This window comes from Galendromus occidentalis, unplaced genomic scaffold (genome assembly GCF_000255335.2).
Source record: "Galendromus occidentalis unplaced genomic scaffold, Mocc_1.1 scf7180000077150, whole genome shotgun sequence".
Classification (NCBI taxonomy): Eukaryota; Metazoa; Arthropoda; class Arachnida; order Mesostigmata; family Phytoseiidae; genus Galendromus; species Galendromus occidentalis.
Genome location: NW_003805138.1, coordinates 8620 through 14995, shown reverse-complemented (window position 1 = coordinate 14995; position 6376 = coordinate 8620). Strand labels below are relative to the sequence as shown.

Genomic DNA, 6376 nt, shown 5'->3' with positions numbered 1-6376 from the left:
CAGGGGTGGCCAACCTTTTTCGTCCCGCGGACCACCAAAGTCATGGCGACGGACCCCGCGGACCACCAAAATTTAGGTCACCCGTTTTAAAATCAGAACGCGAGAAGAAGGGGGCCAGAATACATCAAGAATGCACTTAATTTATCTTCATAGCACCAGATATTTCACCTCTTCGAAATACAAGCATGATAGAGATAGCAAAGAGGAGCTGCGCAGGAGTTTTCACAATCTCCATGGACTCCGAGTTCGAAAACAATTAAGAACGTTCACGCAACCTACGTTAACGTGTATAAATAGAATTAGTGCGATACCTGTGCTTGCTTCGACGACAAGATCGCGTCGATCTGAGGCGCTAGATTCGTAACTCCTAGTCGAAGTTCCGCGTGCATCTCGAGGGAAGTCCGATATCTAGTCTTGATGGCAGTGACAGATGAAAACGTTTTCTCGCAGAGGTAAGTTGTGGAGAATTGCACCAAAATCTTCATCGCTTCCGCGCTCAGCATCGGGTATTCTTGTCCAACTCCGAGCCAAAAATGAGCTCTCGACAACGAAGCGTGGAACTTCATCTGCAGGCTCGCATCTGAAGCGAGATCCAGCAAGCTTTCTTTCCCTTTCATGCACAAGTTCGTGTCGTCAATTTTCGCGGTGAACGGATCCAGAATCCAGAGACTGCCATTCCTGGGATCTTCTTGCTCCGGGTAGTATTTACCGAACAAATCCATGAGGGTTTGTAAATGCTCCCGGACGATTACGACCACTCCCTCGCTGAGGTGATTCTGCTTCGAGAACTCATCGAAATTAGGAAACATCGGAAAATCTTTCTCTGAGACTGCGGCGTGCCAAAGAACTAGTTTTTTACGGAAGCCGTCAATCTTCGCTCGCAGCGTGAACATATCGCAATGCTTCCCTTGTAAGGATAAATTCAGCTCATTCAAATGAGAGAAAATATCGGCCAAGTATGATAGTTTGGCTTTTCCAATCTACATCGGACATGATAGCTAAGGACGTCGAATTGTCTGCTGCTGGAAAAATACCTTAACTTCTTGCAACAAAGAAAGAAGTCGATTGAGAACTCTCCCACGAGACAACCACCTGACTTCTGCATGCAAGAGGAGATGGGAAAACTGAGAACCCATTTCCTCACAGAGAGCTTCGAAGATACGCGAATTCAATGGTTTGCAACGAATCTCGTTCACAATGCGGACCACATCAGACAAAACGCTGTGCAATTGTGGAGAGAGTCGTTTCGCAACCAGTTGTTCCCTATGTATGATGCAATGGGTGCTCAGCAAGTTGGGGTGTCCGACCTTCTTGACTCTTGCTGTGAAACCCATCAGACGTCCTGTCATATTAGCGGCTCCGTCCGTGCATACCCCAATGCAGTTCTTCCACGGTATGCTATGATCTTACGAAAAAGCCGTACAAGGACTCGGAATATTTCGGAGCCTAGTTCGGTCCGACCCGGCAGTTCCACAGAGCAGAGAAGTTCCTCCAAGAGTTCTCCGTCGTGTTCGACCTTGACGAAACAGACCAATACGGCTTTATTCGTCAGATCTGTTGACTCGTCGATCTGGATCGAGTAGAATGTCGACTTCTTGACCAAATCGATAATTTGATCTTGGATGTTATCGGCCATGTGCTCGATTCTCCGTTTCACCGTGTTGCGCGACAGGGAGATACCTCTGAGTTTCTGGTAAGCGTCGTGTCCGATCACCTCCTGACTCGCCAGTAGGATGCATGGTTTTATCAATTCCTCGCCGATGACGTATGCTTTCTTGTTCTTCGCGATTTCGAGCGATATCAGATACGAGGCTCTCATCTGGGAGTTATTGTCACCAAGGGTCATATTTCTCATTGAATTCTGTTGCTGCTTGAGTTCGTCTCGCATTCTCTGAAAGTACTCCAACGGTTTGCAAGCCAGATCGGGATGTTTCAAATCTCGGTGCCTCTGAAGTTTGGACGGCTTCATTCCTTCATTCGATAGGCACTCCGAACAAACAATGCACAGCGGCCTAGGCTCGAATTCGCTACCGGGCTCTTGAATGAATCCGAATCTGAGATAGCTCGCATCGTACTTCCGCGTGCGTTTGTACTGCTTTTTCGGCCTCCCCGATGCCGCTATTCTGCCACCTATCCTGACCGGAGAGAAGTTCGAGGTCCCAGATATCTGTATCTCCGACTCAATTAACGGCATGGCCTCTTCCTCCAAGTCAATAACAGGATATCGTACTTCCCCTTCAGTGGCTAGCTCTCCAAAAGATGGGTTGTCATCGGCGTCCGCGGAAACGTGTTTTCGCTTCCTGAAGAAGCTCTGGATTCTGGCCTGACTCTTCCCGCCCATTCCGAGGAAACTGCTGGGGATTCTTCAATGAACTTGGGTGACGCCTTCCGGAAACAAGGCTAGAAGCCAGGCTCGAGCTCACTCTCGATCGAACAGTCCGCGGCGCGTACACATTCGACTGAACCCATGTGCGCGATACCCAAGCACAAATATTTAGGAACGGACGTTCCAAATCGAGACGGAATCATCTGCTCGCTCGGCGTGTGGTGTGTGAAACTTCGACACGCAGAGCACAGGTACATACACAATCACGTCTCGTATCCAATGCGCCTTCAGCAGCACGCGCGGCCGTCTCATGACTGACGCACATAGGGCTGTGCAGATTCCGCCGCGAAAGTCATGGGCTGTGCTCGTGTCAGATAAGCTCCCTCTGGTGTAAACTGGACAGAATGCTCCGCGGACCACCAAAATATAGGTCGCGGACCACCAGTGGTCCGCGGACCCCCATTTGGCCACCGCTGCTCTGAACCATATCCTCCAGGCTTTCTCATTAGGGCGCGCTCCCGAAGATCTCCGTTGAGGTACACGGTCCGACGTCCGGTTGTTAAATCTACCAGCCGAGCGGCGTTGGCGAGAAGGATGCGCAAAGTTGTCATTCTCACGACGGGCGAGAAACTTTGGTCGAAATAGACGCCAGGTGTTTGTCCACAACCGCGCGCCACGATTCGCGCTTTGTACCTGTCGACTCGCCTCTCACCATCAAGCTTGATGCGCAAAATCCACCTTGAATACATAACCATTTATCCAGGATGACGCCTGACCAGCTGCCATGTTCCGTTGATTTCGTGTGATCGCATCTCTTCTTCTATGGCTTGTTTCCACCATTCAGCATCCGACCTTGACAACGCTTCCTTCACAGTAATTGGCGCATCGCGATCATCAGGGATGTCCGAGTCAGGGCATCGCTGGTCGTCCGTACACTTACGGACGTATTCCTCCCGCCAGTTTGGTACGCGTCTTTCACGAGTCGATGTTCGTACCTCGTTTTCCGAGTTTCCCGTCGCTGGTTCATCGCCGGCGCCGGTGTTCTCGGACCCGGTGTCCACCGCTGTATCCGACGTTTGAGTAACCGAATTCGATGACATGGAAGTCGGAGATCCGACGGACTCAGATCCATCCGCCATTCCACCCTGCGCCGCTTTGGTAAATTGGTAGCCGCCAGTATCTTCGCCAGTCGACCCTTCGATCTTGATATTATATGCTGCGACACCATTTGATTCTCGTGGAAGATAACATACCTTAGCTTGACCACAGCTGACAGGTTATCCAGAGGCAGCAGTCGATACGCCTTGGAGTTACTGCAGTAGCCGACGAAGATGTATGCCTTGGATTTCAAGTCCCACTTTCCTCTGCGCTCCCTAGGCACATGTCCGTGTGCTAAAAATCCGAAAACTCGTAGATGCTGCAGGTTGGGCTCCAAGCCGGCCCACGCCTCCATCGGAGTCATGCCGGGGACCGCAGATGTTGGAGAGACGTTCTTCAACACACATGAGGTATTGATCGCCTCAGCCGAGAACGTTTGGCTGAGTTTCGCTCGCGCCAACATTGATCGCGCTTTTTCTACAAGCGTTCAATTTGCTCTTTCCGTTTCGCCGTTTTGCTCAGGCGTACACTTGACGGTAGTCTCATGACGTATTCCGTGCTCCTTCAAACACTTCGACACTCGTTCGTTGACGTATTCAGTACCATTGTCGGTACGCAGGGTCTTGAGACTTCTCCCGGTGCTTTTCTCGGCCGCTCGGATGAAGTCGACCAACTTCCCGAAGACCTCGGACTTTGATTTCATGAAGCAGACGAAGTATCTTTGCCCTCCGAGGCTCGGAATGCTCACCGGTCCCTCACGTCACTGAGAAGGAGCTCCAGCTTCTCCTCCGCTCTTGTCTGCGATATGGAGAACTCTCCTCGGTGTTGCTTACCTTCGGCACACGGCGTACAGCCCGGTTTCTCGACGGGGATGCTACATTCGACAAATAATGTCACCAGACTCAGAGACATTTTCTTCATCCCAGCTGTGTGCTAGTGAGCCAGTCGGTCGTGCCATTGCTGGTAGTTATCCCTTGTCGTGGCCACCGTCAATTTAGAGCTTGGCTGGACTTGGAGTCGGTACAATTCATCTTGTGTGCAGTTCGCGATAGCACTCAGTTTTCCCTGCGGGTTCAAGATTTCACATCGCTGTCCCTGATGAAAAATGTGTTAGACTCCTGTTTCTTGCATTCTTGACGAGCTGCCTCGGCGAGTAAGTGCTCCTTCACAGACTCCGTAGTGATGTCATCCATCCGGCTTGATAAGCTCTGTATCAGCGGCGTGTACTCCTCCGGCAGTTTCATGAGTATCAGTCCTGCGAAATCTGTCCTTCACCTCACTGTTGATAGCTTTTAAGTTCTGCGAGGCTGTCACCTTCCGATTGATGTACGTTTCCATATTCGGGCAGTCGCTGTAACAGATGCTCGTTAATTCTTCCAGCAGAGCTACTTCTCGGTAGAGGCCTTCGGGTTGATATAAATTTTCGAGCCTTAATCATATCTCTCAACCCGATTTCGTGTCACGGATCGAGGAAAATAGGTGATTTTCCACCCCTGAGATCGCTCCACGAGCTCGTTTGTTCTGTCTTTCATCGTTGACATCGCCGTCGACGCAATCCCATAGGGCGCAAGCAGTCAGGTGGGCTTCCATGGCGAGGCGCCAATCCATATAGTTTGGCGATCCCTCGAGTTTCTTGAATGAGAATGGGATGTTGACGTTCATTGCTGCGCTGTTTGTCTCGGCGCTAACGATGACGATTTCGTTCTGCTCACCTGATGCCACGTCCGTTTGCCGACTCACGCTGGTCTCCGAATGAAGTCCCTTCGATGCGGTGATCTCGTCTTCGCCGCCCACGGTCTCTTACTTCCGAGCCCCGGCAACCTCGGCGCTTGGTGCGGGATTATTCCTGGTTTCGCGCCTCGTTGGTTTCATTCGGCGCCTCGGCTTAGTTCATCCCAACTGAAACTCGTTTGGTCTTCCTCGTACGGTCTCTCGAACTCTTCCGCGCACTGGATCGTCCACCTGGGCCCATAACCTGTGAGAAGCTTAGCGTTTTGGCCATGGTCAGACTCGAGGAGAAGGAGTTCTACTAGGAGAATTGAAGACACGCTCTTAAGTCATCGCTGTCCGGGGATACGGATGAATTGTTTCGACGTGAAAACGTCTTTAAAATGTCTCTAGTAGGCCCGGTCAAAGAAACTTCGTCCTCCATGCAGCGAAATCTACCCCGCTTTTGCGGGGCTGAATCTCCGCTGGTAGGCATCGGATTATCACGAGGATTGGGTCGAAATCTGAGCTCGTCTCCGGAAACGACTTCGTCTGTTCTCAAACGATCGACAGGCAGGATTTCCGCCAAGGCCGGCCGATGAGGACCGCCGCGCAGGAAGTGCGCGGGGGTCCTCGGAATCTCGTCGGCACATGGGAAGACGCGGGCAACAATGCTTTCCGACTCCGCTTCGATCAAAATGAAGTGGAGAGACAGCCAAAGTCGATGATTCATACGATTCCAGAGGAGCTTGTTCCCGCGATTTTTCTCATTTGTGTTTTGTTGCTTCGAAAGAGTATCGACAAAGATATCGGAATGGAAAAAAGAACACGCCGTGAGTTGCAGTACTTCTTAAGTCCGCATTCAAGATGATTTGAGAGCGGACGATCGGTTTTTATGGTCTTAAATAGAGTGTTTCTTCGAAACCCAATTTCCATAGAATCAGGAGGAAGTAGATTATTCAATACGAGACATGCCCCCGTGTCCCCTCGCTGAAATATTCTTTTTCAAAGTTCCGGCTCTAAACTTCCCAGAAAAGTTGTTGAGACACCGCGCTTCGTAGCGCTTCTCGTGTACTAATGCCCCAAACAGGGGGATCGTAAGACCTTCGAGCCTAACTTGCTGTTTTCAGGAATCGAGATTTCTGTGCCGCGGGTTCAATTTTTCGATGTTTGGCGTCAGTGTCAGGATGAGAACGGTCCAGATTCACACACACGATGGATTTTATCGCAACGCGTGGACAGTGT

General features: G+C 50.8%; 1 pseudogene; it reads right to left on the bottom strand.

The window, feature by feature from the left end:
• Positions 1–299: 299 nt before the first annotated feature.
• Positions 300–3788, bottom strand: LOC114828101 (SCAN domain-containing protein 3-like; annotated as a pseudogene).
• Positions 3789–6376: the final 2588 nt, after the last annotated feature.